The sequence below is a fragment of the Octodon degus genome, unplaced genomic scaffold (assembly GCF_000260255.1).
Source record: "Octodon degus isolate 3935 unplaced genomic scaffold, OctDeg1.0 scaffold00151, whole genome shotgun sequence".
In the NCBI taxonomy this organism is placed as follows: Eukaryota; Metazoa; Chordata; class Mammalia; order Rodentia; family Octodontidae; genus Octodon; species Octodon degus.
Window position 1 is genome coordinate 3,272,703 of NW_004524727.1, and position 23,055 is coordinate 3,295,757.

The following is a 23,055-nucleotide window of genomic DNA, read 5'->3' on the forward strand; positions in this document are numbered from 1 at the left end:
GGGGGGCGGCCGGAGGGGCTGGGAGAGGGTCCGGCCCACGCTGCGCCTGGGCTGGGACTCTCCACATATCTTTGATGTCTTATTTAGATTGCTTAGGTGGGAATAATAGGGTTCTTTTAAGTGTTCAAATTCTTTAAGGTTTTATTTATTTAACAATGTATTTTTAACATATGTCGTGTATGGGATTCACACATTGTACCCTACTCATAGCGTTTTACTCCTTTGGAAATTTCCTGCATCTTTAATGCCTTTAGTTCTTACTCATGACATGATTTAGGAAGGCTACGTGTCCCTCGTAGTATTCACATGCATTCAGGTCTATCTCATATTCAGTCAGTTGAAGTCTCTTTCCACACGCGATGAGAACGAATATGAAGCCTGTGATTTGGTTTCAAGGGAATTCAACAAAAATGAGTCTTGGTAAGAGCGTGCCTCTCCTGCTGCTCTCTGACTCACTATGATGAAAACAGCTGCACCTTCTACACACAACTAACCTGGCCACGGGCTAGGGAGGAAAACAAGTCCAGAAGCCCAAGGTTCAGAGAACTAAACCAACCCAAATGTTGCTGACAACCACACAAACAAGCTTAGAAGCAGATCCTCCTCCTTCTTATGAGTCAAAATCTGGAAGAAAGTTTGATTATAACTTCTTGGGAGATGTTAAATCAGAGATACCCAGTTGATTCGAACCCAGATTCTTCTTTCTTTCTTTCTTTCTTTCTTTCTTTCTTTCTTTCTTTCTTCTTCTTTCTTTCTTCTTTTTCTTTTTTTCTTTTTTATAGTACTAGGGATCAAACAGGATCTTGCACATGCCAGACAGGTGCTTATGCCACTGAACTGTCTTCCTGGCCCCAAACCCAGATTCTTGACCTTCAGACAAATCAGCCTTTGAGAGCAATTTGTCACTTAGAAACAGAGAATTATATGGACCCCCATTTGCTAGTTATTTTTCCTTATTTCATATGCTTATAATTTCTTTTCAAATTTGGGCTTTGACTTTATTCCATATATTAGAGAAACTCGAACGTAGAGGAACTAAAGATGAAAGCATCGTTTCATCCGTGGAGGAAGCGCACTGTGTAGGCTGAGCAGGTTGGTGAGTTCATGAACATGTTAGAGATTCCAGCTCCTCCAGACTCACTTGTGGGCACAAGACCATCATTTCTTCTCTGGGGACAAGATTAAATACCATGAGGCAAAATAAAACAAAAATGGGAGAAAGATCAAGGAGAATTGCTCTTACCTTAAGGATTTTTAAAAACATTTTTAAATCATATTCCACAGACAGGATGTTTTCTCATATGTCTGGAAAGCAGGCAGGGCTATGATCATGTTTTGTCTGTGCATCCACCATGAAAATGCAGAGTTTGAAAGCACGAGACCCTCTGTGACTGTGGCTCATGAATCAGAAGTGGCCCATTTGCTGCTTTCTAAATAAATTTTTATAAGAACTCAACCACCACGAGTCATTTGTTTGTTCTGTTTTCTATGCAAGCTCTCACATTGTCATGGCAGAAATGAATAATAGTGACAGGCAGGGTACATCCCACAAGCCACAGTGGTCAGCAGCAAGCCCTTCACAGGTCTTGTGTGCTGAGGTGATGGACAGAAGAGATGAGGACATCTAATTCTGAGCCCGGCATGAGGAGGTGGAGTTGCCAAGACAGTTATCTTCATTTCTTGTATCTGACCTAACAAAAAGTGAAGGAATTCAGGTCAGAAAATGACCTGACACAGAAGGTGATTAACTACACCAGCTAATTAATCATAATTGCATGCAGCCCAGAATATCTGTGATATGCAATGGTAGATACATTCTTACCCTGTGAAGTTAGTTGGATGAGATGCATGATTTGTAGCCAGGCCTGGATGGGTTTTTCTGCTGGAACCCAGTCATGTGCCTACAGTGAGCTGGTTCTGCTGTTCTATTTGGGTTTAGTGGCTTCGTATTTCACCACATCATATCTGATAAGAATAGACCCCATTAAACACATTCTTCTCATGGTGATCGTTAACCTCAAGAGACCAAGCTGCATCATAAGTGAAATAAACTAGACCCACATGTGTAAATATCAGATAGTCTCCATAATGTAAAAACTCAAAAGAAGAAATAAAAGTTTGAAAGGTATAACATAACTAAATGGAAAGTGAGAACTTAAGGATTAAACAACGAAGAGAGGGTAAGGAGAAAAGCTAAGAAACATGACAGGGGCAAAGCCATACATTTATATGCACAAGATGGTTAAGACAATGTTCTTGAGAATCTCCATCAGGTTTTTGAAACTAGCAGTTAAGTAGCAGGATTCTCACCCTGACAAACTATATATGCTGAAACCTGTGAACTATGCAACCGCACCAAGGATGACAGTGTGTAATATTAGGGCCATGCTTGGAATGCCTGTCATTCTGGTCTTCTAAAAGTATACTGCTTCTAATATCATATCAATTATTGCTATGCTCTCTCTCAAATAATTTTTTTTAAAAGTGGTAATAAATGAAAACAAGAGACAAGAAAAAAAATTCCTGCTACAGTGTTGTATATAGTTAGATTTCTAAATTTCTGTGTAAAAATATGTAATTGTTTATTTTTTTTACTATTTTTATTTTGTATTTTGTATTTTATTTTTTTCACATTCTGTAGGGATTTAAAGTTTAGCACATCAATTATTGATGGAAAATACCAGTTCCATGTTATGTCTAAGGTATTTGATATTCAGACAGATAGTGATGTTAAGCTCAACTGTCTATGTTATAGGGTAATAATATCAATCAGTTTCTCTTCTGGAGGGTTAATAACTTAAGTTTGCAGGCCAAAAAGATTAGAGAAAAAGAAAGACCACAAGCACAGCTAATATTTTGGCCCTAGTCCTTCATCATCAGTGAGGACTCAGGAAGTAGGAGAACCTGTACTGTAACATCATGTAACTCAGCTGTGTCCCAAATTTTCTGATCAAGGAGATTATGGGGCCACAGAGGGAAGTGACTGATGATGTAGAGTGTCCCTACAAAGAGTCACATGGAGAGAAAACATTCTCTCAGGCTTTTACAGAGAGCAAATTGGTCAAGCAATGGCCGTGACTCATCCACATGGCTGACACTGACAAAAGATCTATAAACTGCTATACAGAGTTTCAGGATAAATCCCGAGGGAAGTTGACTGGCCTTGTCAGATTCTAAAGTTACATTTCTTGTTATGCAGGTCTTGCTTTATCTTGGTCTTAAACATCTAGCAGAAAAGTACAAAAAAGAGGTATAAAAAGTAAAGCCATATTAATATGCTGAGCTGTAAAAGGCTCAAGTCAACAACTTCTGACTTTGCCAGTCCTGTGGATAATCCACTACTATTATGGACTACTGGACTATGTTGGATTATTTTGTTGAATTCACACACTTACAATATTTGAATGGCAATGGTATATCCATCTCTGGCAAAACTAAACAAAAGGGGAATATAAATGAAGGGCCATTTTATAACGAAAAAAGTATATATATATATATATATATATATATATATATGTTAGGATCAATATACAGCTACTTTCTCTTAGTTCAATGAGAAGAAAGATTTGTACTAATAGTGTTTAGACAAGATATCATGCCTACATCTTGTACTATGAATAACTACTATGAAGACAACAATATGCAGTGTATTAATTACTGTAACCTGTTTGGAAGCTGTCTCATTGTTATTTCTTTCTCAATAAAATTAATAAGAAAAATAAATTATTTGAATATAAAAAGAAGACCAAGCTGCAAATCAGTGTCATGTCATTTAATCTTAACTCTACAGCCCCACACATATTAAATGAATACATTTCAGGTCAAAATAAGGGACATATGCCTTGTACATAGTGAGAGGGTTTCTAGCTATTGCAGCCCTGGGAAGGTGAATGAGAGGGTGCAGGAGTGGAGATAACCCAGTTTCTCATTTCAGACTTCATCTTGTAGAATTAACCAAGCCTTGGGGTCTTCTGAGGAGGTGAGAAAGTGGTTTGAAGACTGAATGGTCACAAAGACACAATGATGAGGCAAAGGACACAGAGAGTTCCAAGGAACCTGCAGCTCTACCTAGTGAAAAGGTAGCATTTGAAATCCTGCTTATAGGGGCATGAAGACACCATCCTGGGAAGCAAGAAAATACCAGAGCCTGTGCCAGCTAAAGGAATGTCCTGCCTATTCTTACCTCATCTGTAGGGCTACTGAAGCATAGAGGGCTTTACATTCAACTACAGCCATACTCCTTTTACCTTTTTGTTTTAAAATAGGGTCTTGCTAAGTTGTCTGGCTGAACACCCAGTTTGTGGTCCTCTTGTCTCAGCCTCCAAGAGCTCCTGAATTATATAGCCCTGGGCCACTATGCCTTTCAAAATTCTGAATACATGCAAAGATATTTATTTGTATATAAATAAAAGTGATATATTTTACATTTTTAAATTAGTTCATTTTTGTAGTCCATGACTATTCCTTTCACTGTGGGCTGTTGGTGCTTGTGTGTAACACATCTTCATATCTTTGTCCCATTCCCCTTTTTTCAATCCTGTTGATTAATTCCTTAACCCCTTTATCTTTGCAAAACATTTATTCTTTTGTTTTTTATTATCTAATTTTTATTTTTCTCTTTAGATAAATAAACAATCCAGTTTTTTTTTTTTTTTCGCTACTGAATCCTTAACTGGGAAAAGTCTTGTGCTAGATGTAAGATTCAAATATTACATTTATTGAATACTTAGTGTTTTAATTCCTATAAAGAGAAACATGAATAAAAGTGTTTGAAAACCTATAGAATGTGTCTAAATAAGGGTAAGAAGAGAGAACCTCAGTACAGCATCTGGAGAAAAAAATAACATTCAAGTTTTGTTAGTGTTTTATAACCCTCAGATTAAGCCTTGTCAGTAACTATTGTAAAAGCCATGGCAGTCTATGGATTGACTGTTGGAAGGGAAACTTCAGTGGACTTAAAGAGAGGCATTTAAAATGTGAAGCTTCCAGTGCACCACTGGATTCTACTGTGATCTTCCTTTGTTTTGTTTGTTTTTTAGTTAATTTGTTTTTAATCTGGACTCCAGAAACTGAAACAGATTTTCTCTTCTACCTTGAATATCCTTTAATTTAAGGAGGTGTTAAAATTCCTAAGAGGGTTAAAGACAAAACTTCTCTGGGAAAGTCTCCACAGCACGATGAGAAAGACCAGAACACTGGTCCCACCTGAAATTACCTTGTGTCCTTTATCCCAATTGCTAATTTTTATTTCTTTGCATTTACAGTTCAGTGAAAAATTGACTTGAGCAGAAATTTGTGTGACACACAATTGTCATCTATTGCTTCCCCAGATTAGTCCTTGTGTTCTGGTTGGGCTCAGCCTCTGGTCCACAGTGTTGTGATAGAGCAAATCTGGTATTGAATGTGGCAGACCCTGGATTATCATTCTCCCTGCCACTTTCAAGGTGAGTCTGATGGTCAAGACTTGGCACAAAGATGTGTGTCAAGCCTGGAGTAATTTCCTTTGCAGGTGTCTGAAAGCAAAAACATAAGGAGAAAGACGGCAGTATGATATCAAAGCTGTGAGGCCCACATAGGAAGTACAATGGAGGGAGTGATGGCTAAGTTACCGGATGACTAGAGACTAGGTGAGAGAGACACTGAACCGGCCTTCTAAGTCTCAGCGCTCTGTGTCCTCTCTTACCAGTGAATGCTGAAAGGTGACTGAGGCTGTTGTGGAAAGGAGTAGGGGAAGCAAGAGTGCATGGAAAGGTCAACCCTAGGGGTCTTCCCAGCTTCCCAGCAGCAATTCTCATGGCAACTGACCCAGGCCTGCCAGGGGGCACACCAGTAGTCTTTCTTAGCAATCTTCTGTCTCTGTGTGCCTGCCCTTTCCTGCTGTTTTCTCCTGCTAATGACACCAGCCATGCTGGGTTAAGAGCCCGCCCTATCCTATCTGAGATGGTCACATCTGTCATGGTCTTATTTTCCAAAAGGTAACATTCATAGATTCCAGGAATTGAGACTTACACATAACTTTTTTTTTTTTTTTTTTTAGTTCTTGGAATTAGACCCGCAACCTTGATAGTGAGCTATATCTCAACCCCTATTTTTTTTTTTTTATTTTAAAACAAGACCTCCCTAAGCCAGTTGCCTTACCTGGTTTCCAGCTTGTGATTCTCCCACCTCAGCCTCCTGAACTTCTAGGATTACAGGCTGCACCCGCTACACCTGGTGTCCACAGAACTTCTTAAGAGACACTTTCATTACAAGAGGGACACCAGAAGGTGGTTATTTTTAAGGGTTCTGTTTGGGAAATCTTTAATTCCTCTGGAAATTCTAATAGACTTTAATGCTGAGATTTGGGCCATTAAATATATCTTTATAGTTTAGAGAGTTTGCTTTAAGTTGAAGGAAGTTTGAAGCGTACTACTGAAAGCATTCATATGCATTTTCAAAGTACACACCAGAATTCAGTAAGGGAAGATTGAATCAAGCAGTGATATGAAGAGAAAAATTAAGTCTTTAATGTACACCCAGCCAACAGTAGACTGTTGGAAGCTTATATACTGCCTTGTTTCTGAGGTCAGCTGTTCAGCAGCTTACAGGGATTTTGTTTGTAAGAAGATTAATTTAGAGATTAACCAGGTGACTTTGCAGAAGCTCTGAAGGAGTCTTTTCATGAAAGCTCATAAAGCATATTTGTGAGTGGTTGTCAATGTTTATCAAAGTGTGTGTGTGTGTGCACATGTGTACATTTGTACATGTGTTTTATCTTCATCACAGTTCCACAGAAATGGATTTGCATGCTTTCCTAAGCTACTTCCTGGTATTTCATTGTTTAAATGACAGCAAATATACTAAAAGTAAAACAAAATGTTTGAGGCACACTGTGACCTATTTGGTGGATATCACTTTTGTGGTATGTGGAATGCCTGACCATAGATAGTAGAAGCTTTTCTCAGATTTTCCAACAACAAAGAAATGATAGGATAAAAAAAAAAAAAGCTAAAGATCTGTAATGGGCATTCCCTTCCAATTATTATGCATTTCTTTTTGTATGCATCCTTCTGCTCATAGAAAGTAACTGAAAGCATAAGGAGGAAGACCTGATGTATTTGGACTAACTGGGAATAAGGGAAGGTGGTGCTGAGAGTTAGAAGTTTATATGATGCTTGTGTAGCTCATCACATTTTAAATTTATTGCTTCTATTTTATAGGAGTGGAAATTGAATCTTCTGAAGTTAAGTCCTTTGACTATGATCTCAGAAGTGACAGGAAGTGCAGTAAGAATTTGGACTGCGAGCTGCTATATGAAAAATCTGAAGCAATGTTCCTTCAGACTTCAGTGTGTGTGTGTGTGTGTGTGTGTGTGTGTGTTACATCAAAATAGATATAATAATTATCCCACAAAGGAAGGCCATTGGGCAGGAACGTTAAGAAATAAAAACAATTCCGGTTCAGTCCTTGCTCTATAGATTTATTTTGTATTTCTCTTTTAGTCACTTTCCTATCACTGGGACAAAAATAAAATACCTAACACCCGTATTTTAAAGGAGGACAGGCTGAGGTTAGTCTCAGCCCATGGTCAGGTGATTGCAAAGCAGAAAAGAGACAGCAGAAGGGCCTGGTGGAGAAAGCAGCTTACCTCATGGTGTCCTGAAAGCAGACAGAGAAGGTAGGAGTCAGGACGAGAATGCACATCTCCAAGTCAAACCCAAGGGACCTCTGTCAACCAGGCACTGCCCTACTACAGCAGAGTCAGCTGTGAACTCATTCATGATGGGTCCAGTGATGAGCGCAGTGTCCTGTAACCCAGACACATTCACACACATGAGACTTCTAGAGAAAACTTTAGATCTCCTTGGAAAACTTTGGGGCATTTGAAGTATAAATGAAGTCTGATAAAATAGATTAAAATACTTCAGGAATTAGCGGGTGAGAAAGGAGGATCTTAGTATTTGTGCAAGAGTTCTCCAGAGAAGGAGAATTCATAGAACAGCTACACCAATAACTTCCGACAAAGTATAGAAAAAGATATAAAGATAAAGGGACTACAGAGGTAAAGATGGTGATAGAGACAGACACTTATGATTAGGAGTTGTGTCTTGTGTCTATGAGGTCTGAGAAGACCCAACATTTGCTATCTGAATTAGCAAGCTGAAGAAATATTAATTCTGGGAATGTATTTGCAGTTATCTAGAGTTCAAAGGTTAAGAATTATGAAAGCTGGTGACACAGGACCAAGTCCAATCGCAGGTGGTCTTAAGGCCCAAGAAAAGTTAATACTGGAGTTCCTATCTGAAGACAGGAAACAATGATGCCCTTAATCAAAGGCTCTTAGGTCAATGAAGTTGTGTTTCACTCAAACATTTAATCAACATATTCTGTTCAGGTTTCTATTGATTTTATGAGGCCTACCTGCATAAAGCATGGGGATTGGCTTTATGTAGTATACAATTTAAATGCTAATTTCACCCCAAAGCATTTTTCCCTGAATACATCCCAAGCAATGCTTCACCAAATAGTGAGGATCCCGTGTACTCAGGTGACACATACTATTTTCTTTTTTGTCTTTCAAAATTCATTATTAGGTTTTTAACTTCAAAGGGACTGAGATTAGGTGGTCAGGCCTTTGCAGAGATAAAAGTGGAACTATTCTGAGTGGAGTAGTTTCCTTATAAAACAGATGCAAGAGTGCTCATTCATCTCTTCCACCAAGAGAGGCCAGAGATGGAAGGAATCATGCATAAGAAAATGATCCTGGACCAGACACCAAATCTATCTCAGCCTGTAGGTTGGACTTCCTAATGAGAAATTAATTCTGTTTGTTCAAAGCTCACCAGGCCGTGATATTTTATAACAGCTGCTCAGACTAAGACCAGACCTAAGATGGTCACTAAAAAGTAATCACCCCACTGCTGAACATTTTCTTTTTGAACAATGAACATATTTCCATTAGAGAAAAGAATAATCCTACTTAGACTTAAAAACAAAACAAAACAAAACCAAAAAAAGGGGGCATACTTTTAAGTAATAAAAAAGGAAGCCTGCAGTATTTTTCCAACAAAACGTTTTCCACCTTTACATCTCATCCGAGTTCTCTAAAGTTCTCCATAAGCATCATTACCATTGTTTCTTTCCACACATGCAATGTATGAAAAACATCAGAACACCTGTGCTCCATAGTGCCCCATTCAACCACACCCCTCTGTATTCTGAGTCTCCTCTGCCATGTCCTCTGTGTTAAGCAACTTTCCCTGCTGCCATTCGCCATCCAAAGGGAAACCAACGTGGAGATCCGCCCGGCGGAATTGCTCAGGCCCTGCTGAGAACACTGCACACCACCAGCAGTGTCTAGTCTGGCTCAGTCCTTGGAGCCAGGCACCCTGCCCAAGCTCAGCACTGCCGGGCACAATTACAGCCCTTGCTTCTCCCACTCCTTAGGTAGCACACTCCGTGCTTTCTCTCCTCCATCCCAACGCATAGCTCCGAGCCTGTGGCTCTGCCAACTCAGTTTGCTTCTCCGCCTTTTTAGCTGATGTTGTACTGACATTTGTCCCTGATGAGGGTTGGCTTCTGAGGATCCCGGGAGCAATTATTTTTTATATTGCTGTATTATCCTGGATTGCTTTGAGAAAGACCTTCCCAGAGGACCGCATTCAGAGCAAGAGCTTTTTTCCTGGTGTACACGTGGATTCACTCACCGAGAGTGCGTCAGGCTGGCCCTTCTCACAATTAGTTCCCTGCTCATGGTGAGCTATTCTGGTATAGAAATTATATCTTATTCATCTCTGTGCCTCTTGAGAGTTTCTGATGTCTTTAATAATTCATAGGCTTAACGAGTAGATGTAACATGAATGAAAGTAAATGGATTTTTAGCTTGAGGATCCTCTCTGGCTCTCTCAATTCTTGCTGCTTTTAAGGGGTTGGTTCTAACCCTCCTGGAAGGGCCCAGCTGGAAGTGACTGCCTGTAGAAAACACATACTATTCCTTTAACTGATTGTGGATGCATTCTCTGACTCTCTGAGTTGGAAAGCTCTGTGAACAATCACTGCCTACACAGTGCATTTTCACAAATTCGAACTGAAAAATTGTCTTCAATTTAACTCACTGTGCTCAATGCAGAAAAATCATAATGTTAGTAGGTGTCTGAATATTGCAATGTTTTTAGCTCCTTAGTGTTTGATTCCTTTCTAAGGCACAGGTGGCTGTCTTCTGAGTCCTGAGGCAGTAGTTAAATATATTTTTCAACTCAGTCAGCATCGTACATGTGACTGGAATCGAATCATGATGTATTGGCATGAGCATATGCAAATTATCTCTAAATTATTTAGGAAGGGAAAATGGTAATTTACATGTATGAAGGACATGGTTTTTCCCAATCATTTTGTTTGTTAGCACATATTTTGGGTACATAAAGATGACATTTTTCTGAGAGGGTGGTACAACTATACAAGGCAATTCTGTTCAATTCATCCTTTTTGTCCATGTGATTCTCCTTAGGCACACTCTACATCATCAATCATTTTCCTCTTTGCCCCATAATCTCCTTGATCAGAAAATTTGGGACACTACCGAGTTACATGACATTACAGTACAAGTTCTCATATGTCCTGAGTCTTAAATTACCTTGGAAGGCTAGGGCCAAAATGTTGGCTTTTTTTGCAGCCCTTCTTTTTCTCTAATTTTGGTTTGCAAACTTAGGTTTTTAACCATCCAGAGGACAAGTTTATTGTTCTTACCATACAACCTAGACTGTTAAGCTTAACCTCACTATCTGTTCGAATATCAAACATCTTAGACACAACATGGAACAGATATTTTTCATCAAGTATTGATAAGTTGAACTTTAAGTCCCTATAGAATATGATGAAAAACATTTAAAAATTAGAATATATTTAAAAAAATAGGCATAAAGAATTATACACTTCTTACGTTTACACATAAGTCCAAAAATCTAACCATATACAACCTTGAAGCAGGACAGTCCCACAATATTCCTTTTCCTATCTCTTGCCTTCATTCACCACCCCCTTCTTTTTGAACAATCATCGACCTAAGAGACAGCATAGCAGCAACTGTCATGTCATGACAAGCAGCCCGTATTCAGAAGACCAGAATGACAGGCACTGTAAGCATGAAACTACTATTACAGATTACCATCTTCAGTGCAGTTGCTTAGTTCACAGGTGTCAGTATATATAGTTAGTCAGGGTGAGAATTTTTCCAATTAACTGCTAGATTCAAAAATCTTCTGGAAATTCTCAGGATCATTGCCTGGCCCATCTTCTACATATAACTGTATGGTTTGACATTGTCTTGTTTCCTAGTTCTTCTCCTTTACCTCTTTTGATTAGTTAGTCCTTGAGATCTTGCTTTCCTTTTACTTGTATTATATGTTTCTATTTTTATTTCTTCTTTTGACTTCTTTTTTTCCATAATTTTGAGAAACAAATAGCAATGAGACAGTTTCGAACCAAATTGGTAGGACAGTTTCAGTAATTAACACATTACATACATTCTTCCTAGTGATTAATTGCTGTACAAGATGCGGACATGATATCCTATTTACAAACACCAATAGAGCAAACCCTACTATTCATTAAGAGAATGTAACTATATATCTATCCTAACCACTTTGAATATACAGATACAAAATGGACATTCATCTGTATCCCCTTCTTTTGTTAAGTTCCATCATTTAAATATTATAGGTGTGTAAACTCAGCAAAATATTCCATAATAGTATTGGGTCTTCTGTTTCACTGGATGTCTCTCAGGCTTTCATAGAGAGCACACTGGCCAAGCAATGGCTGTGACTCATCCACATGGCTGATACTGACAAAAGTTCTAAAATCTGAAGTGCAGGGTCTCAGGATAAATCCTGAGGGGATTTCACTGACCTTATCAGACCCAAAAGCTACAACTCTTGTTGCATAGGTCCTGCTTTAAATTGGTCTTAACCATCCAGCAGAAAAGTATAAAAATGAAATATAAGAAGTAAAGCCATTGTGTTATGTTGAGCTGTAGGGAACTCAGGTCAACAATTTCGGACATTGCCAGTGAAACAGAAGTCCCAATACTATTATAGACTACTGAATTCTTTTAGAATATTTTGCTGAGTTTACACACCTATAATATTCAAATAATGGAACTTAACAAAAAAAGGGGATACAGATGAATGTCCATTTTTATCTGAATATTCAAAGTGGTTAGGATAGATATATAGTTACATTCTCTTAATGAATTGAGGGATTTGCTCTAATGGTGTTTGTAAATAGGATATCAAGTCTTCATCTTGTACAGCAATTAACCACTAGGAAGAATGTATGCAATGTGTTAATTATTGAAACTGTCCTACCAATTTGGTTTGAAACTGTCTCATTGCTCTTTGTTTCTCAATAAAATTATGGAAAAAATCATCCTTTTTGGTGTTTTACAATTATACACCAAACACTGGGAAACCATCTAACATCTCTTCATCTCAGTTTTACCTGGTGAAAAGTGACTTTTAGTACTTCACAGGGTTGATAGAATTAATGGAGTAAAAAGCAAATCAATGAACTGAGGGCAATGAAGCCTTCGATTGAAAGTCCGTGTTGTACAAGACAAGCAAACATTTCTAATAATTTTTAATTTGATAATTGAGTGATGTCTTGCCAAGAGTAGTACATGATGCTGAATGCCACAGGATCACAGCTGAGCCAGTGCACCCTCGCTTTCTGCAGGATTGTAGGTGTTCGTCTCCCAACAGCAAAAGGTTATGGTGGAAACCTCATCTGCAGAGAAGAAGCAAAAGGTGAAAAGTACCACCCAAAAAAAGCTGTAGCAGTGTGAGTGATGAATCTATTTAATGACAATGCAATATCAGATCACTGCAAAATCCTTAAGGGGTGGCAAAAGCAAGTATCACTGGATAGGTTCCTTATTAAAGTTTCACACAAAAAAACTCCAGGCAGTCAATAAATAGCAGTGATTCCCTTAGCAGTAGTGAAAACCATCCCATCCCATGACATTCCTCTTGTCTTCCTTATACCAGCCATGAAGGTCTACAATGGTAAGCACAGGCTCATTTGTTTATTCTTCTGTTTTCCATTTTCTTTATTATTTCATATATTAAAGTATTATAATCACTTTATAGGAATAGTTTGGGTTGTGGAATGAGTCATCCACATTTCCATTATTATGGGGAAATTCACTTGATCTTCAAATGCTTTGGACTACAAGCATATTTCCAGAGTAAATTATACTAACAAGCCAAGGTTTTACTGTGTTATAAAAGGGAAAATTTAATGATTTGAATTATACCTTAGTATATCTGCATTGTGGTTATGGTGCTGTGTCCATTTGGTTAGCTTTGATACCTTCCAGGGGGTTGGGAGAACACACTTTTGTGTGTGTCTGAGTGCGTCCTGGAGGGGAGCTCAGGTACTCATTCTGTGCCTGCTCCTTCCCCTCTGGCACTAATGCTCTGATGTGCTTCCTGACCACCTGAAATGAGGAGCTCTGCTCTACCAGCCCCTTATGCCATGACATTTTTGCCTTGGAGTAGCTGATCATGGGCTGAATCCCATGAAACCATGAGCTAAGTTAAACGGCTCCTTCTTTAAGTTGTGAATGTCAGGTATTGTGACTATCTATTATTACTTTCAAAGCCACAGACACACACACACACACACACACACACACAGACACACACTCACACAGAGAAAATCATCATGCTTTTAGGTTTGAAAGGGAAACTGCACCAAATTTCAGTAGTTCTCTTTACTATAAAATGTAAAGTTGATGACTTGTAGGCTGGTATTATTTTTTCCTTACTCACTTAGGCTTCAACAGGATCATCATTATTTCTTTTTGCATTTCTTATCCAGGCTTTTAGGCATCAGCAGATCTTCTGAGTTTTATGTTCACTAATATTTTATCCATTTACTTTCACCCATCAAATATAATCTCTCATCTTATTTTTTTAAACTCTTACAATAAGGCATTTACTATGATTGGTCTTTCCCTTTTCATAAAATTCTCCAGAAGGCTGCTCAGTGATGCTTCCACTTAGAGAGTTATTTTTATTTTTCTTAAATTCATTTAATTAATTCACACAAACCCTAGCTAGTTTTCTTTTTCTTAGTTTATTGTGATGTTCCAGGTAATGTAAAATCTGATTTAAAATTCTACTCCAATTAAAGCTGAAATATTTGTTCCTGTGAAGTGCTAGATACAGACAGACAAACAGATAAAACCCATCTGGGCTGGAAAGTCTCAAATTTCTTCTGTCCCTTTCTTACCTAAACAATTTATTCTGCAAAGATGACCTCCAAATTTCCTTCTCATTTGGTGCTCTATCTGCATAGTGTCTCCTCTACATGTGCAACTACAGGGTTCTATTCCTCAGAATCACATACACAGTCCACCTGCTTTGAGACTTCCCAACCCTTCCCCTCAGGAGCTGCTGTCCCAGCTCTCACAGAGCATTTGCTGATGGGATTCCCTTACATGGTGCCGCCTTTTCTCAAATAAATCCATTCGGAGTGTTAAATCGCCTACGTGGATGCTCTCACTCTGCTCTCCTTTCACAGAGGTGCTACATTCCTGTGCAGAGTCTACCTTGGCTGAGGACGTCCTTATATCTAAAGAGTGCTGGAAGTCTGTATATAAAGTGCATTCCTGTATGTCTGTGTCTTCTCTCCTGCTTCACAGTAAAGAGCTCTTTCAGCATGGCTAATTTATTTCGATATCTTTGCTACTTTCTCGGTGAAGATATCAATTTTACTATTTCCTAGGGAAAGAATTAGAGCAAAACAAGAGGGACAACTCTAGGAAGTGAAAGGAGAGTGGACTGGGAATTTGAGACTTTTACTGTAAATGGAAAAACTTATTCATCTCCTATTTCCTGTTTAATTGTTATAAATGCAAAAGTGCAAATCACCACCATATATGGAGCTGTTTTTTAATTAAATATTAATTCAAAATCAAGTATTTTAAAATGATACTCAAAAATTAAAACTAAATTGTGAGTCCACCTAAGAAGCCAGAATGTGGTGTATAATATGTAGGAATCTGTGCTCAACTCAGAGTACTCACACAGTATTTGATTAGATTAATATCTACAAAGATATCAACTAAGAAAAAGTTTTCATGATAGTAAAAAATTACTAAGAATAAAACATAACAAGAATACTGGAATGGCACATATATGACCAGCACTTCTAAGAGTTTGCAAATAGGATATTGCACAAAATTCTATTATGTGGTGGAAATGGACAGTGTCTATGATGCTTACTGGTGGCCAGGTGTCACTTGTGTGACTGAGCTACTGCTATTTCTTTGATATCCACCCTGTAGACCCTAACAGAATCATGATCCATAGAGTGCAGGAGAAGTCCATTTATAGAGTATTATGATGAAAATATTTTGCTGCTATACAAAGCAATAATTGAAAGACTGCTGTTGTATACCTCTTTTTCTCCTGCGTTTGTTTGCTTTATTTGGTGGGTTCCTTCCATTCTCATTCATGGAATCATGACCATTTTGATCCCTCTCTAGAATATCTTTTAGTAATCTGTGTAGGGTTGGCTTTGTTGTCATGAAATTATGCAGTTGTTCTTCATCATGGAAATATTTCATTTCTCCATCAAACTTGAAACAGACTTTTGCAGGGTATAGCAGTCTGGTTTGGAATTTGTTTTTTTGTAAGACTTGTAGTACTTTGCTCCATGATCTACTCGATATGATGGTTTGTGAAGAGAACTCTGCCATCATTCTGATGAGTTTTCCTTTCATTGTGATCTGTTTATTTTATCTATTGGCTTTTAGTGTACTGCTCCTTGGCTGAAATTCTGGTATCTTGATTATTATGTGTCTCAGTGTGTTTTTAATTGGGTTGATGTTATTTGGAGTTCTATATGCTTTGGTTACCTGAATGTCAGATTATTCCCCCATATTTGAGAAGTTTTCAGCTAGTGCTTCTACCCATATTCTTTTTATATCACATTTTAAAAAATACTTTTATTGAGAAACAAATAGAAATGGTGTAGTTTCAAAACTAATTACTAGCACAGTTTCAAATATTAATACATTGCATATTGTTGTCTTAGTGGTTATCCATTGTACAAAATGCAGACATGATATCCTATCCACAAACATTATTAGAAAAAATATTTCTATTCATTGAGTTAAGAGATGCAGCTGTATATCTATCCTAACTATTTTGAATATAAAAATACAAAATGGATGTTGATTTGTATCCACCTTTTTAGTTTGTTTTGTCATAAAAGGGTATTACAATGTCATTTAAATATTGTAGGTGCATGAATTCAGCAAAATATTCCAATGTAGTCCAGCAGTCCATAAGAGTAGTAGGTTATCTGTAGGACTGGCGATGTCAGAAGTTGTAGACTTGAGTCTTTTACAGCTCAGCATATTAATATGGCTTCACATTTTATACTTTGTTTTTAAACTTTTCTGCTGGATAGTCAAGACCAAGATAACGTAAGACCTGTATAACAAGAAATGTAACTTTTGTGTCAGATAAGGTCAGTCAAATCCCCTCAGGATTTATACTGAAACCCTGTACCACAGTTTGTAGATCCTTTGTCAGTGTCAGCCTTGTGGATGAGTCACGGCCATTGCTTGACCAATTTTCTCTCTGTGAAAGCCTGAGAGAATGTTCTCTCTCCATGTGACTCTCCATAGGCACACTCTACATCATCAATCACTTTCCTCTGTGGCCCCATAATGTCCTTGATCAGAAAATTTGGGACACCACTGAGTTACATGATGTTACAGTACAGGTTCTCCTATGTCCTGAGTCTTCACTGACCATGACAGGCTAGGGCAAAAAATGTTGGCTGTCCTTGCAGTCCTTCTTTTTCTTTAATTTTTGGTCTGAAAATTTAGGTTGTTAAGCATCCAGAAGAGAAGCTTATTATTATTACCCTACAACATAGGCAGTTGAGATTAACCTCACTATCTGTCTGATATCAAATATCTTAGGTATAACATGGAACAAGTATTTTTCATCAAGTATTGATATGTTAAAGTACCTACAGAATATGAAGAAAAAAGTAAAAAAATAAAAATATTAAAAAAGGAATAAACAATTACATGCTTTTACACAGAAATTTAGAAATCTAACCATATACAGCATTGTAGCAGGACAGTCCTGTGACATTGTTTTTCTTGTGTCTTGTTTTCATTTATCACCCCCTTTTTTAAACAAACATTTACTTGAAGGACAGTATGGCAGTAACTGGTATGTCATGACAAGCTGTCTGTATTTAAAAGACCATAATGACAGGCATTCCAAGCACAACCCTATCATTATACATTGCTATCTTCAGTGTAGTTGCTTAGTTCAGAGGTACCAGCATACATAGTTAGTCAGGGTGAGACCCCTACAAATTAACTGCTAGTTTCAAAAATGTGCTGAAGATTCTCAAGATCATTGCCTTACCCATCTTCTGCATATAAATGTATGGCTTTGCCCCTGTTATGTTTCCTAGGTTTTCTCCTTGCCCTCTCTTCATTGTTAATCCTCAAGTTCTCACTTTCCTTTTAACTGCATTATGACCTTCTATTTTTATTTCTTCTTTTGAGTTCTTATGCTAGGGAGACTATATGATATTTACACATGTGGGTCTGGTTTATTTCATTTATGAATATATCTTCAAGTGGCATCCACTTAAATATAAAGGCTTTGAGTTTATCATTCTTTATAGCTGAATAATATTCCATTGTATAAAAATATAAAATCTTTTTCATTCATTCTTAGGTGATAGGCATCTTAATTGTTTCCAAGATTTGACTATCACAAATTATGCTGCTGTAAACATAGGCACACATATATCACTGTGATATGACATTTTCACTTCCTCTGGAAAAATTCACAGTAGCGGGGTAGCTGGTTTTAATGTGATTTTCAGTCCATATTTTTAAAGGAATCTCCACACTGATTTGAATAATGGTTGCACCAGTCTACATTCTCATTAGCAGTGGAGAAGGGTTCCTTTTCCGCCACAGCCTCTCCAACATTTGGTTGATTTCTTTATGATAACCATTCTTTCTGGGATGAGATGGTATCAAAGTGTTGTTTTAATTTGCATTTCATGGATGACTAGTGATATGGAGCATTTTTTCATATATCTATTCGCTTCTTTAATTTGTCCTCTGAGAAGTGTGTGTTCATCTCGGATGCACATTTCTGAATTGGGTCTTTCAATTTTGGGGCCCTAATGTTTTTTTAGATTTTTATAAATTCTAGACAGCAGACCGTTTGTCTGCATGCTTATCTGTCAAAATTTTTTGAGCTCATTGTTTTTATTCAAACTAGTTATATTCATGATAATACTAAAAGATAGATTGACTTGTTATATATTAAAGGTATAGAAAATTAATTTTATTTATTTATTTTGCTTTGGTTTTTTTGGCAGAACTGGTGGTTGAACTCAGGCCATTGTGCTTGCCAGGCAATAGCTTATTCTACTGAGCCATCTCCTTGGCCCCCAGAAATTGAATTTCAATGATGTAAATAACTGCAAACTTACAATAATATCACAGATTACTAATTGCTCAGGACGGCACCTGATAGCTAATTTTTCATCATGACTACTGTTTTGGTTTGTGTATAGGTGTCTCCATAAAACCTCATGCAGTCATATTACAGCTTCTGGAGTCTGTGATTGATTACTGTGGGTGTGGAAGCTGCACCTGCCCTGGGGCAGGTAGTTTGTATTACAATGTAAGGTTTGGACAGAGCCTGGTTAGCTGCCTGAGCTGCTGCTGCTCCCTTTGCTATCTGCTCTTTGCCACCATGAAAGGTTACTCTTTGCTCTGTGTCCCTCTGCCTTGGAGCCCTATGATTATGGGATGAAACCTCCACTGACTGTGAGCTAAATAAACTTTTCCTTCCTACATTTTGGGTAGCGGGCATTTGTCCCACCAACAAGAAAAAAGTGAGACAACTATATTTGAAATCTGAGCTAGTTTTGTATTCCGTAGTAGTATAATAACAATAAGACAAACATTTGCTAATAAATCCAACACAAATGCAAAGAAATTTTTAATACACTATTTGCATATGTAGCTAGCAATCGACTAACTAGGGTTAGAATTGGGATCACTTAACTGCATTGTGCTATGATGGTAATAGTTATTCAGTAAGAATCACACTATGCATTTTGAAATGTGATCTTTCTGCAGCTAGTGATATGTGATAAAGTCCTCTTGGAACACTGGCAGGGGTGAGCCACAGGCAGTGAAGTAGTTGACCTCATGACTGAGAAGGTAAACTGAGCTCTACAGTTCTTTCTCAGAGACATACTTCAACAATGGCTCCCACAAGATCCACAGGAATGCATCATATGCAAAAGCATACACCAACAAGAGTCCAATGGGCAGGAGACCTGTGGCACCCAGGACCATCCCTGGACTCAGATCTTTTTTTTTTTTTTTTTTTTTTTTTTGGAACTGGGCGTTGAACTCAGACCCTTGTGCTCACCAGGGAAGTCCTTATTCTTCTGAGCCATCTCCCCGGCCCTTGGACTCAGACCTTGATTGCTGCCCTCCTCTCCAGTAAAAGCCTGGTTCTTCTCCCTTTAGGGGCTGAGTTCAAGACTCACTGGCGAAGTGTAGAGTCATTGGAGACAATGGATCTCCACTTTAAATTTTCTTGCATGTGGTTGTTCACTTTGCAGGTTTCATCATGGATCTTTTGTGACTTAACATGTCCTATACCGTCTTTTATTTTGCTCCTTAAATTATTTATATTTTGTGTTTCTTGTATAAGAGGTGCCACCCATATTTAACTTCCTGTGTGTGATTTGTTGCTCTTAGCATTATGGTCTCAAGGTGCTTCTAGTTTTCTATAAATGTCTTGAATCCTAAACTCTTTTGAACTGATATTTTTTGCCTTCTGTCCCTTGCCATGATACAAAAGTTTGTAAACTTTGTACACTCCTTAGCCATGGGTAAATTTCTGGTAAATTTCTTTCCACACCATTCCTCAAAGGCCAATCCTTATAACACCATCAAAGAGTCATTGATCACTTAACATTTGTAGTTATTTAAGAATGAACAAATGGTGAGACGCAGCAGCACAATAAGAAATGAAGACTCCAAATTCTACCATGCAACATTTAATTGTCATTGTCATCTGAGGACTACAATAACATACATGGATCATTTTTATTTACATCCCTTATGAAACACTGGGCCTTCACTGTGTGCATCAGGGCGGAATGTCTGACCACACGATGGATGTAGTGGGGCATCACACTGTGTTTTAGAACAGGGAAGTCTGGTTTCATTTCTGATTCTGCCTTCTGTTGGCTTGGAGACTTTGGAGAAATTAATTCCTCAAAACAGAGCTTTCAACAATGAATGAGATTGCAACAGTGTTTTCTGCAATGTCTTATTCTGTTAGTTGCTGGCAAAACTCTACCTCAGAGAGTATGTGTACCATTTGTTGATGTGATCAACTCCACTTTACATGTCTAGCCCTTAAAGAAAGTCTAGTGAAAATACTAAGGTCATGATATAGCCAAATTTTAATCCAGGCTAAGCCCAAATTCTAATTTTGAAGGCTAGCAAGGTAGAGCAGATGCTGAAGAAGGTTCAGAGGTAACTGCACACATTGCCCTCTGGAGAGATCAAGGAAACAAAATGCTGCTTCAGTGTAAGCCAGCAGTGTGCCATTTTACTGCCTGTGAGGCCACCTGGTATGCAACAATGTCATACCACATATTCTGATATCCAGTGATTCTTACATTCCTGGGAGGAATGTGTGATGCTGTAATGCTTTATCATGCTACCTCCTGCAAAAACTCTCAAATTCTACTGGCTTCCTAATATTTACGGTAAGATACTTAGTTTTATAGACATAAGTGAGAGATCTGGGTTGGTTGATCTTACCTGAAATCTAAAGTGTTTTCTACTGTACTCTGATCTGATTCCAGAGAATACAAAATGAAAATCCAAATGATGCAATATATATATATATATATATGTTACAGGGTCTCACTATACAGTTTAGATTCATAGTGATCATCTTGTCTCAGCCTCCCCAGCACTGGGATTACAAGTGTGCACCATGTTGCCCAATTTTGCAACCTGCAAAGCTCACCCTGGGTTCTGGGATGGCACAGCATACGGTACCAGGGGTTGAACTTAGGCCCTTGTGCTTGCCAGGGTGGTGCTTAGATCATTGAGCTATCTACCCATTCCTCAAGTAAATATATTGACATCTACTTTTATTTCATCAATTTTCAAATATGGCATTGAATGAACCCACAAAATAACACATAATATTTAACATAATAGTTAAGAAATGGAAGAATGTTATGGAGAAATTCCAAGAGATTTATTATCATTAAGGAAATGCTTAAATCTACTTGCTCTGCTTTTACCACAGAAAGACATCTATTTATTGCCCATTAAAAAACTCTTAGGAAAGCCTGTGGTAATATACACCTATAGTCCTACTACTCAGGCTGGTTGAGGAAGGAGAATCCTAAGTTGAAGCTCAGCCTAGACGATTTTGGAAATTAGTAAGACTCTGTATAAAATAAAATAACACATGGAGAGAAAACATTCTCTCAGGCTTTCACAGAGAGCAAATTGGCCAAGCAATGGCCGTGACTCATCCACATGGCTGACACTGACAAAGGTTCTACAATCTGAGATACAGGATCTCAGGATAAATCCTGAGAGAAATTCACTGACCTTACCAGACCCAAAAGCTACAACTCTTGTTGCATAGGTCCTGCTTTACCTTGGTCTTAACCATCCAGCAGAAAAGTATAAAACCTAAGTATAAGAAGTAAAGCCATGATGTTATGTTGAGCTGTGGGGGACTCAGGTCAACAATTTCTGACATTGCCTGTTAAACAGAAGACCCAATGCTATTATGGGCTACTGGACTCTTTTAGAATATTTTGCTGAGTTTACACACCTATAATATTCAAATAACGGAACTTAACAAAAAAAGGGGATACAGATGAATGTCCATTTTGCATCTGTGTATTCAAAGTAGTTAGGATAGATATATAGTTACATTCTCTTAATGAATTGAGGGATTTGTTCTAAAAGTGTTTGTAAATAGGATATCATGTCCGCATCTTGTACAGCAATTAACCACTAGGAAGAATGTATGCAATGTGTTAATTATTGAAACTGTCCTACTAATTTGAAAAAAGATTTAAAAAAGTCAGAAAAAAATAAATAAAAAGGGATAAGTATGTAGTTTAATACAAATTTAGTCTCCAATGCCATAAGACAAAATAACTCTTAAAAACTGAAAATAAAAGTTTCTCAGGGATTGATGTGGTTACTGATAATATTCTCAAAATACTTAAAGTTTGTAAGTTTTTTAATCATATGTGGTATTTATATAGAGGACACTAATATCCTGGAAAAACTGTATCTTGGTACATATTTTTGCAGCAAAAACAGAAAACAAAATTGATATATTTTTAAAATTGCATATCTGAATAAAAGGTAAAGCTCAAATCTTTAGCTTCATAGTAAAATTATGGTTCTGAGAAACCCATTTTTTTCATTTCTCCTGGATTTATATCTTTCTGAATTACACTAAAATGAGCTAAGTGAATTCTAGGAACTAAAAGGCCAAAGCCCTGAATGAGGTGGGGACATCAATGCATCAGTTTCTCTCTGTATAGAAGATATTTAAATCGAAATTATTGAGACAGCTCTGCAATTGCATGAAAGCACGTGCTTTTCCCCTAGGGTAGTCAGCTTGGGAAGTAGAAACAGAATGCTTATGATCATTGTCCATAATCAATCTATATTTATAAACCTAAACAAGATCATTTATGGCAATAAAAATGTGAAAATCTGTGAGTTATTCATATTTCAAGCATACAACAGATCGTTCTTGGACAAGCATTCCCCTGGTCTCCAGTACCAACTTAGTCACTCATGAAAGGTGAAAATACAAGTTTTAATTGTGTATTGGTTGGGTTAAACATTGTGGGAACGCAAACTTGACACATGCAATGTAAAGTAGAAAAGGTTTGGGGCTGGGAAGATGGCTCAGTGGAATAAGTGCTTCCCTG